This window comes from Drosophila sulfurigaster, chromosome 2R (assembly GCF_023558435.1).
Source record: "Drosophila sulfurigaster albostrigata strain 15112-1811.04 chromosome 2R, ASM2355843v2, whole genome shotgun sequence".
In the NCBI taxonomy this organism is placed as follows: domain Eukaryota; kingdom Metazoa; phylum Arthropoda; class Insecta; order Diptera; family Drosophilidae; genus Drosophila; species Drosophila sulfurigaster.
The window spans coordinates 14,315,607-14,327,710 of record NC_084882.1 but is presented as its reverse complement, the minus strand read 5'-3'; the positions used below and the strand labels follow the sequence as shown (position 1 = coordinate 14,327,710).

Sequence of the window (12,104 nt, the reverse complement as noted above, 5' to 3'; positions counted from 1 at the left end):
TTTAAATGCGCGCAACGTGCAAAGTATAAATTGTTGTCAAGCTGAGAGGCCAATACCAATTGCAAGTCAAAGGACAACACTGTCCGCTTATCAGCAGTTCGCTCGCTCGCTCGCTACGTTTTGGCATTGAAACACAGCATCCACACAGCATCCACATAACGAGTACAACCATCATATTCCACTTCGGCTATTGATGCTTTTTCGTTTCGTTCCATTTCGCTTTGGTTTCGTTCGGCTCGCCACGTTTCGTATACTTGTTTGGGTCTTGGGCTTTCGGCTTGGAGTTCGTTTGTGCGCTCGTTCGTTTGCAATCAGTTTGAAAATGTTCCTCGTGCGGTTCGGTTGGCTATTCTAACGGTCTATGCGCGCCTTTATCGCGTTCGTTCCATTGGGAACCGTCTTTGTTCAAAAAGTAAACAACAACAAAATCGAGAGAGTGCGCAATAATTGAATAACATTTCAAGTCACAAATAGAAAACACATATTCATGCCAAAAGTTGATAATCAAACTCGTGATACTGAATTAAGAGTCCGGCTTACCGGCTTCCATGTTTAAGTCAACGATTGATAATCAGCTCGCAGCTCGCAGATTCAGCTCATCTCCCAGTGGCAATTTGCATTGATGAACTGTGGACGATGCGCGACGTGCATAATAAAAACCAATCCGAAAGCATAAGCATCATCGATATTCAAAACCTTTCCCAAAACCAAACCAAAGCAAAGTAACCAACCACAACTGCCAGCCTATATAGACGACTACAGACCCAGACAGATCTCGTTCGACCTTTGAAGTCGTAGTCTCGTAGTCTCGCTGTGCGTGTGTGTGTTTTGTGCTGTGCTCTCAGTGCTTGTGTGTGTGAGAAAAGTGTGAAAAAGCGCAAAATAAATATTAAAAGCGAAACGTGCATGGATTAGAAAGCATAACCAGCCAACGGCAGCAACAACATTGCAGTAATAACAATAACAACAGTGGAAAGCAGCAGCAGCAACAGCAACAGCCAGAGGAACAACAGCTTCAAATCAGGTTGGTTTTGTGGTTGCAACTTCGATATTGCCTTTTTATACTTATAAGTTTTTCCTCCTTGCCCTCGGTATTCAATGTTGGCGCATAATTTAAGCAAAACTTTTGCATTTCGCTTTGTCTGGACAGGTGAAGAAGCATAGCAAAGAGATAAGGCCAGAGAGAGAGAGAGACACTGAGTTATAGAACGTATTTACATTGAGTATTTGCTAGTTAAATGGGTCGCACATAGCGTAGCACAGCATCTCCGACCACTAATCCTACACACAAGTAGCAACAATCAGTTGACACCACAGTTGCCATGTCCTGACCCAAACATCTTGATTTATGACAATCGAAAGGAGGCTCGAGTAACAAACACTCGCACACTCTCACACACTCGCATCGTTCGCTGCTTGCTTGGCCACCTGCTATTTACATACCCAAGTGGCTGCTTGCAATTTCCGACCAACTGGAAACTAAATAATTATATGGCTCAGGCCATACATACGAGTATACTGTGTACTTTGCTGTAATGTTATGTTAGTCCCAGTTCCATTCCCGGCTAGCAGCTGCACATCTCTTGGTACTCACTCGCTGCTCTGTTGGGTTTGAGTTTAACGAACATTTATGCGTGTGTGGTTGTTTATGCTAAGCTCGAGTTATGTGGCACTTAAGAGGCGTGGCAACAGCAACAGTAGCAGCAGCAACCAACAAGGGCACATTTGCCAGCCGCACTCATACGCCGTGTGGTACTTACTCATAGAAATGGAAACAGCAGCAGCCGCATCCTCATCAAGAATGAATTAAAAGTTATTTTAAATTCGTGACACTCGCCTAATTTTGCATGTCTGTTTCTGTTGCTGCTGCTGCTGCTGCTATGCTCAAGGGCTCTGTGTCATGGCAGTCGCATGGCAGTCATCAGCTGACACCTGCCAGACAGTCAGACATACAGACAGAGTGTGGCAGACTGGCAGAGTCGTAGTTACAGTTGTGACTCGCACACACACACATACACACACACACGGACTCACTTTATAGTCACAGTGCACACACAGGACTCCCAGATGGCAGCTCGAGCGCTTGGCAAGTGAATTAAATTTCAAATGTTTCTTAATTTACTTTTTCGGTTTCGCGTTGACAGTTCAAATTGGTATAACAAATTTTCTAACGTTACGCATGCCATTCATTCGTTCATTCATTTCACTTTGCACTTACTCATACACATGCACACCTCCCATACACATACGTGCACCTACACACACACACATACACGCTCGCACATACACTTGGGGCGCACATGCATAAGTGAAATATTATGTACAACTGTCGAGTTTGTTTTCTCTTGCCTCTTTCTTTTTTTTTTGTGCGCTTTTCTCGCGTGCTTTCTTTTTATTTTTCTTTACTTTTATTTTTGGGTTCTTTCGTTGGTGAAAATAAATGAAGCCATTTGACCGCAATCAGAGTTTCGCATTAAAGCGTAGCACATACGCATTGGCATTTCGAATTGATGACAGAACAACACATAAGGATATAGGAAACGCATTACAGTCATGGCTGGGACAGAGTCGAAATGTTGCCACTGCCGGGGACAGGCAAGGTGCTTGCGTGTGTAGGTGCGAGTGTATGTGTGTGTGTGTGACATCCTGCTGTGTGGGCAACTGGCATAAAGTCAGGGACAAATGAATGGTAGGCTGATTGCCACAAACACCGCAACACACAGCACTCACTAAATACCTTCGATTGGTATCTAGAACTCTGCCAGTCATGAGTCACTCACATTCACATTTACATACTCATTCGCATGTGGCAAAAACCAAATGAATATTCAACAAAATTCAGCTCGAATTCAATATCAAATATTCACCGGAACAATTCCAAAATAAATTGTTAACTTTTACACACATTTTTGATTTTTTTCTCCTTTGTTTTATGTTTTTCTTTTCTGTTTTTTTTTCTGTTGCGTTAGAGTCGAGTGAAGCACGTAGAGCGTGCAACGTTGTGGCACTTGGCATACTGTGGCAACGACGTAAATTAAGTTGGTTTTTCGCATTGCATACTTTGCGGCTGACGCGCAAATCCTTTTGCCCTGATGCACTTGAGAACTTGGTTAAACGAACTGAAACAAGTGGCTGCTGCCAATAATATGCATTTCTATCTTGAGTTTCTGCTGCATTTGTCTATTTGCTTTTGTGCCGCAACAGTTTCGCAGTTAACTCGAGATGCAAACAAAATTACGTAGCACAAACTAAATAAATACTCGTACTTGATGCAACTTTTCAGGCACTCGTCAGCTCATCTGCTTCTGCTCCTGCTGTGGCAGCTGTTAACTCTTTTCTAAAGAGCGAACAAATTGAAATTAAATGTAGTGCAACTTAATTACAACTTATTGCAAGCGCTGTGTGCCATTGCCTACAACAGATGCGTGTCAGTCAATTCTATCTCTCTCTCTCTGGTTTTTTTGGGTTCGTTGTTTTTGGCCGCACTTTACTGCACTTTGGCGCAGCCACAAAAAATGCTTCAACAAAATGAAATTAGTGTCAAAACGTTGCAGCTTCAACACTGCAACTGTCTGACTAGACCTGCTCATCAAATCCACTTCCACTCGAATCCCCAGCACTTGCCACTCTCAGCGTTGCTACGCGCAACTCTTGAATATTTGTGACGATGATGGTGACACCGACTGATGGCCAAGCAACCAAGGAATGACCCAGAAGTGGGCGTAATCGCCCAGCTCGTTATGCTGACTGCCGCCGGCATTTCCAACAGCAACAATTTTCCATGTCCCCATCGTTAGTCCTGCGCAATTCTATATAGTTGTTGCTGTTGTATTTGTTGTCTTTAGGTTGCCATAGCAATTTTAGCTGATTACGGCTTTATTAGCCGCTGTGACTGCTCGACGCTCAGATATCCTCGAATCTGTTCTTTACTCTCTCTTGCACTTGTTGCCAAGAGTTGCCACTCGACTTTCGCGAGTGCAGGGCATAAAAGACGGTGCCACAGTGCTGAATGAATTTGATGAAGTGGCTGCAGCAGCGAAGGCAAAAAAAAAAAAATTTTATTCATTGGCTAAGGTGAACTGTGGCGTTGTTTTTGCCTTTTGCCCTTTCTGCAACTTGTTTAACGTTGAGTTTGCATTCTTCCCTCCACTTTTTTTCGTTGTTGGTTTAGTTTTTCGTTGCCACCGCGATGGTTTTGCCTGGAAATTGAATGGGCTTTTGGCCAGAGTGCATTGGCCGAACAACAAGAGCAAGAACAACTGCCTACAATAGAGCGGCATGAACTCAGTGTGCAGCATTTTGTGGGCACAGACTAAATGAAGTTGAGGCAGGAATTAAAGAACGAAGTTTCTGTGTTTGATTAACTTCAATCAGCAGTGGGATATCTATTATTCTATTCAGAATTAAAATTTATTGCCAATTTGCGGCAAATTCGATTAAGCTTAAGTTCGCGAGCACAAAGGCAAACGATTGCAAAAGCGAAAGCAAAGCAAATCAAATTGATGCCAACCAGAGAAGCACAAAAAAACGGAAAACACTCAGCCGGACATGAAAGTGAGGCTGGGAATTTAAATCCAATAGATAAAGACAGACGGCCTGGCCTAGCCGGGCATAGGGCAGCCAAACACACATACACACACACACACACACACACACACTGAAACTGAAACTTGTGAAAAGCTGTTGAAGTTTATTGGAAAAATATTCAAATCACGTGGGTGGTCTCAGCACATCGAGCCCAGGCAGCACTCCACTCAGCACAGTGATAAAAACGGCAACGAAATTACTTATAGATTGAATGAAATTGTCTGGGCCTGGCCGAAAGACAAGTAGCAGCAGCAGCATCCGCATTCGCATTCGAATCAGCTAACGGGCATCCACATTGCTTTGGCATCCACATTTTTTGATCAATTTAAATGCTGGGGCTAAGACAACGAAAGAACGCCTAAGCCCCTGGATTTGAAGTAGTGCAGCTGCTCGCATATTTTTAGCTAAGCATGTAATTAAAATCGTACTCAGACTCAAACTCAGTCTCAGGCCAAGCGAATGGCTAAATGATGAGCTGGAACATCATCAGCTTCATCAGCCTTGAGGCGGCCTAAAAACTTATCTAATAAGTGTCAGCCAGGCCGTGACAGCGAAGACGCGCAACACGGCCAATACTTCCACAGCCAGGCTCAACAGCAACAACGTGCTGTGGCTGACCTGGCAAATTGTTGGACCAAAAAAGTTTCACTTTCGGCCGCATCAGTTTCGACAAGGTTCAAGTCGTTTGTATCACGTTTTATTCTGGGTGTTTGAGAAAATCAATGCCTATAAATCGCTTGACGCCTTGACGCTTGTCTCGAGCTTGTTTATGGCCATGCGATTTATGCGTCGCATATTTATTTATGAACAACAATTTGCCGGCTACTTTAAGGCGGACTCCGAAGAAAACTACGCATCAGGAGCATGCGAAGAAGAAGTCGTAAATTAGCGGCTAGCAGCAACAAATGTAAATAGTTCAATAACAAAAGCAATACACACACACCAATGCCTACATCAATACCTACACTAACACCAGCACAGCAAATGGCAATAGCAATCGGCAATAACAATAACATTGCCAAAGCCAAAGCCAGGGCCAGGATCAGGAGCTGGAGGGCAAACACTCTCCGAAGGCTCGGGGTCAGGCTCAAACTCTGTCTGGGGACAGCAATAACAAGTTGACATGTTTTATTTATGGAGCAAACGTAGACGACAAACGACATCGAGAGTAGCTGTTAAAATTGTTTTAATTTTCTGTGCGTACAACAAGAAAATAAACAAGCAACTCGGACAGTAGTCAGGTCGTAGGTTAGATGACTGTTAAACAGTGTGGAGCAATCAGCCTTTTTATGGCCAAATACAGGAAATAAAACTAATAAATGGATGGAATATTAACAACATATAAGTTTTCCGATAAAATAGATTAAAACAAAACATTTTGAAAAATGCTTAAACCAATTGCTATTATTGGATATAGTAATCAAAGAAATAAAAACCGTATATTCTGTATTTATTTTATTATTTCTTTTATTTTTTTTAATTTTTTGTGATAATAGAAAAATTGTTTAAAATTAGACTTATTTAGATAATTTCAGATGAAAAATACTACTGAGAAATATAAGAACAAATGCGTTTCTTACACAAAAACATAACTATTGATAATATTTATATTTCCAAAAAAAAGCATTACCATCACAATTAATTTAAAAAGTACTCAGAGGAATACATTCAGTGTAGTCTCTATTTATTCTATTATTTTTATTTTTTAAGAATAGCTTCCCAACCTAAAATGAAAATTACTGAAAATAAACCAATTAGATTTTCTTTATTCAACAAATGAGAACAAATATAGTTTTATTTGATTAGCTGATAATCTAAATTATGTCTGTTTATGTTCCCAGTAACATGTATGTATGTATGTAATTCTTTGCTACAAATTTAGCCATGTTTCACAGTTGAGACATCTCTGCCCAGAGGGGGAGCAACTTACGCGTACATAAACAAACATGACTGCAAATGAGTGTCGCTGTTCTCGCTGTTGTCGCCGACATTGCTGCTGTTAAGTCATGTTGTTTGTTGCTCTTGTTGGTGATGTTGTTATTGTTGTTGTTGTTTCTTGTTGCTGGTTAAGTGACCAATGGCCAAAATGCTGTTCGACCCGAAGTAATAATTCAATTGCGTGCAACCAAGGGAGAGAGAGGGGAGAAGAGAGCAGCTCGCCAAGATTGATGGCGCGCATTGAGAGTTGCTTTTGGTGACATTTGTGTGACGTGTCGCCATCGTCTTGTTGAATTATGTATGTGTGCGACTGTAAGTCGTTGCGTATGCGTTTGTATGTGTGTATGTGTGAGCAAGTGTGCTTGCGTGTGCGTTGAGGCGCAAATGTTCAAGCTGGAAACTTTGTCAACTTTGGGTAACAGCGCCAAAGAAAAGAAAAGAAAAGAAAAGATGAAACATACGAAAAAAGGAAGACGTTGAGACGACGACAGAGGCAGGAAAGCCAGAAGATGGCACGTAAAGCAAAGCCAAAGTCAGCACTGGATTTAACTTGGCTTGAGAGCCATCGCCATAGATTCATACCTACTTAGACATACAATCTATATAGAGAAGACGAGTATAGTATGCGTACTCGCTGCTCGACTCCTCAGCTCTCTTTTAGTCAACGAGCCATGCATTCATGTGCGCCTTAAAGAGAGAGAAAGTCAACATTTTGACCAACTTTGGCTCACTCTCTTGCCACCCAAAAAGTTATCAAAAATTCCACTTGCGCCGTGAATCAAGTGCCATTTACTGATTGTACAACGAAAGGACAAACTCAGACTCCGACACAAAGTAGGCAAGAAGTGGCAGCAGCAGCATCAGAGCATCAGCCTCTTAATCCGCTTCACATTTTATCAGCGTTCTGACACTGCTGCTCAATGTGTGTAAGTGTGCGTGTGCGTGTGTGTGTTGAAGTGTGGGTGTGATCACGCGCATTCATAAGTTGGCCTAAGCCTGGCCCGAAGCGCTTTTAAGCGCTCTTAACGCACAAAACTTCCAGTTTTCGGTGTATTTGAAGTGCGCCGAGGGTGATGTTAAATCGACGCCTAATGCCACAACTAATCCCTTAACTACAACATTGACAACTGGCGCACGTTGACAGTTTGTCCAGCTGTCCTCCCGGCCCGGCCCGGTCTTGCTCGAACTGCTGGCCAGTCATAATGAATTAATCGACAACTTGCAACGCATTTACATTTGGGGCACGGCTCGAAGTGTCACTTAACTATTCGCAGCAAATCTCCGGTTTTTATTCCGCCACTAAGAAAAAGTATTTAAAGGCTTTTCTTAAAGACCTTAATGTTGGCATGGCACGTGTTTGGAAAATGCTGAAAAAGTACATACTTAATACAGTCTAACTCTATTTAAACGCATTTTTGAAATACTAACTAAATCAGGTGTTAGATTACCTGAGTAATATGTAAATGAAAGTCAAAATGCTTTGATTTTTATTTGTTTAGTGCAATTTTTAGCAGCTTGTTTCTATCTTTCATTTGCAGTTCATTGCTAGGCATTTTTGGTAAAATTGTTAAATATTCATGTTGATACTAGACCACATACATTTTTGTCGATATTAACTGAACAAGGCAAAGGCAAATGCAAAGGCAAAGGCAACATCAATTGCAATAAGAATGCGAATGAACGGGAGGGGAATGTAACATGCTTTCAATATGAACAACAAAATGTGCATCCAACAAACATTACGCATACGTTGCAAGTTGTATGTGTGTGCATAGAAAAGCAAAAGGCAAATATAAGCAGCGATTGTTAGGCAAAATCAAAATCAGAATCAAAAATCAAGTCATTGGTTTGAACTATTGCAAACATGGGACGGCAACTCGAACTGTGGACTGGAGAACTGAGTACGAGTCGACTCGAGTTTGCAGCTAAACATTTCCTCAATTTATTGGTGAAATACGTTTCGTGCCAAGAGGCTTTGTTGTTGTTGTTGTTGCTTGGCTTTTTGTGGCATCATAGGGCAGCATATTATGCAAATGTGGCAAGTTTATGGTTATGTATTTGTGTTGTGTGTACTATACGCTGCGTATGCGTTTGCGTTTTGTGTCTGCCTTACGAGTTTTAAGTGAACTTTTGACCATTATTACACGCTAGCTCTCCCTGTCTCTCTCTCTCTCTCTCTCTTGCTCGTTTCAACTTAAAGGCCAGGCCCAAAAAAGATGGGCCAACGAAAATATTGCATAAATTTGCTCGTCCACTCACTGACTGGGCCTCACAAAGCTAACTAAGTGACAGTGAAGGACATGAAGGCAGCAGCATCAAATAAGCAGAAAATAGACAGTGCAGAATCGACAAAGAAAAAAAAAATAGAATGTGCTGCGTAACGAAGAAGCCAGAGGAGGGGAGAGGAAGGGGGGCAACAAACAACATGTACTGTCAGTCGAGTTAACAATTGCAATTTTAAAATTCACGTTTTCTTCTCTTGTGCAGCTTTGCAGCTTTGTGCATTGTGAACTTTTTACTGCTTTGCTATCCACTGACAGATAAATCAATCAAAGTTTTTTTTTTTGTTTTCTTATTGCATTCTACATATTCAACGTCCCATATTCTGAGTAGAAGTTTTGATAGCCACGAGAGTATTCTTCGTACACATGTGCGAAATCGAAATGTTGTGCGCAGTCAAAGATTTCCAATTAAAAATTCCCTTTTTGCCTCCTTTTGTTATCTTCCATACAAAGCTCAAATTGCTAAATTAGCTTAAGGCTCTCTCTATCGCTCTCTCTGTCTCTCACTTGAACGCGTGTGTGTGTGTTTGTTTGACTCTGAATAGTGCGCTTAGCATCAACTTTGGCATAATCGAAAAACTTTTACACTTACACAATGAAGCGCCAATGGGGCAATGATTTTCAACAAAAAGCCACAAATTTTATGTGGCAGCAACGATATCCGGTTATGCATTATACTTATTCCTCCCCCTCCCCTGTTTTATTGGACTATTACTACTTCTATACCCTCTACATGGGGAAGGAGGTGGTGGATTAAAATCAAAATTCACTCCTTTGACGTGCGGCTTTGAACGCATAATTAATCATCTTGTGGTCGGGGGAGTGGTTGGCTGGCAAAAGTTTTAACTAAAAATTGGCATCAGCATCAATTTTAATTTACTTTTGCCTGCAACACTCGTTGTGCTCGTCGTGTGATCGAGAGAGTTTTTGGGGAAAGAGGCGGCTGTCGGCAGCCTTAATGATACAATTAGCTCGCTTTTTGCACAACGCACGAAAGGGAATCAGCAAATGCGGCTGATTGCTAATAATCAAGTATACGCCGCATGGATGCCAAAGCGAAAGTTTTCCAACAGCAAGAGAGAGACGATTGCGTCGCGTGATTTGCGTTTTTCGTTATTCGGTTTTTGGGTTTTCGCTTTTAGTTAACAATTTGTCTTGCACTGTCGTCTGTTTGGTCGTCGGGTATTGCGCATTTTAAACAATTTGCGGCCGTATCAATATTTGCCGAATGTGTTTTGAATATGAAATGAGCCCAACTCCCATCTCCCAGTTTCCAGTTCCCAACTTTACTACTATGTTTATATTTCGTAAAATGGGTGAACCAAAAGTCCCCTCAAAAGGACCCCACACAACGTGTAAATTCATTAAAAATTTGCTGCCACAAGAGCGAAACATGCTGCACAATACACAAATCCGCAAAGCAAATAAAAAAATGTTTGCGGCTTTCAAAGGGAAAAAGAAACTTGAAAACTTTAGCTATGCTATCTGTGTGTGTATGTGTGATAGAAGTCCCCAATGCCAATGAGTGCAAAGTGCCGTGCTCGGTAGCCGATTGCCGAGCATGCTAAACGAACTATTTGAGCGTCTATAAATAAACACGGAAACCGTTTTTGGGGCTTGCGACATAAATCGAATCTTATTTATTTTGGTTTTGCAATTTTTCCACACTGAGTGTTGCCTTGCGAAAGATAAAATATATTGAAGGTCTTAACCCGTCTGCTGACCCAAAAGCCCCGAGCTCCCGCACATCATTTGCGGTTCTTTCAATCGCCAGTTTCCCCTCCTCCAAAATACTATACTCTACATTTAATTGGAAACTCTCAAATAAACAGATACTTATCCAATTTTCTAGTTTTGTTTGCAAATGAATTTGATTTTAATTTCAATGCTATTTTAATTAATCCTTTTCAAAGCCCTTGTCAATTTTATTAGAGCGCATTGAAGCTTAGGAGAAGGTATTAAAAGTGCGACTTGCGATTGTGTATTTGATTTTCTTGTTGCTTTATTTATTTGTACACAGTTTGGCAAAAATTCGGGTCAACATTATGGCCAGCTATGCTTCTAAATATGCTTTGGAGATGGAGTTGGAGAAGAAGGATGGGCTTCGTTGAGAGTGCGTGTTGTCTGTAGCTGGGTTTGAGAGCAAGCAACTGCTGCTGCCGCTGCTGTGGTTGCTTTTGTTGCTTTTGTGTCTGCTTTCAGACTCTGCAATATCCTTTCAAACAGAAAATTGCAAACAAACACACACGAGTTGCGAGAGCGCAGCGAATGAATAAATAAATAAGCCAGAGCCCGTTGCTCTTCAGCTTCAGCTTCAGTTTCAGCTGCTGCTGATGTTGCTCCCCCTTGGATATTGTCCTGCAGATACTTTAGAGGGAACATGAAAGTGGTGTGCGGGGGGGATGCTGTAGTACTTGAAACATAGTCTGTGACTGTGACTGACTGTGCTGGCATTTTTGGACAACGAGTTTGGCAAATGAAATGCCGCGCAAGAATTTATAGAAATTTATTTGTTCGTCGCTCTGGCTACAAAGTAAACAAATCTAGAAACGTGCCCATGGCCTGGTCGCAGAAGTAGCGCAGCACGGCCAGGCTCAAACTGAAACTCAAACACAGACACAGACACATCGCACCCACAGCCCAAAATCCTCTACCCACACATTTCACTAACAGTGTCTGAGTGTGTGTGTGTGTATGTGTGTGTATCACACGGAACACGCACGCACATTTGCCGAACCATGAAAGCGAGCCTGAAATTAAATTTTCGTAAATTTGATTTGAAACGCGTGCGTGGAAATTCATTTAACACGCTTCAAGCCTTAGGTGATTGCAACAATTGGAACTGCTTTTTTTACATTTAATTGGCTGTTTATGCGTCAATCAGGTTAGTAGCCACCGGCCCAGTCGATCAAACTATAGTATACGAGCAGAGCATGCGGTTTCCGTAATTGTTCCCCACAGTTCTCGTTCAATAATCTTGAGATTTTGCTCACGTTGTGTCACGTTCTTCAAAATATGAAACGTCTACTGGTTTTTAATGAAGCAAACTTTTTTGGCCAAAGGTATAAAGTCACAAAACTGGCTCACATACATATACTATACACAACAGAACGTTGTGTCATTTTACCCCAGAGAGAGAGAGAGAGAGAGATAAAGTGTACAAGCGAAAGAAAGAGATAGAGTGGGGCATAGAGAGGACAGCACACAATGAAAACTTCACAGCTCTCTGATTAATACATACGTGCACTAAACTGGGGCTTCTAGCTGTCCAGGTTGCTGTTGATGCTACTGCTGATG

The 12,104-nt window shown here is 41.7% G+C and overlaps 1 protein-coding gene across 3 annotated transcripts in view; it reads left to right on the top strand.

Moving 5' to 3' along the window:
* The first annotated feature begins 315 nt into the window (after window positions 1–315).
* Window positions 316–12,104, top strand: part of LOC133837252 (uncharacterized) — a 62,076-nt gene continuing 50,287 nt past the window's right edge. For 2 of the 3 annotated variants that reach the window (XM_062267938.1, XM_062267937.1), the window contains exon 1: window positions 316–1,024. The gene's annotated coding sequence lies outside the window, so the exon portion shown is untranslated. The remainder of the gene's footprint in view (window positions 1,025–12,104) is intronic. The other variant, XM_062267939.1, reaches the window with a different exon arrangement.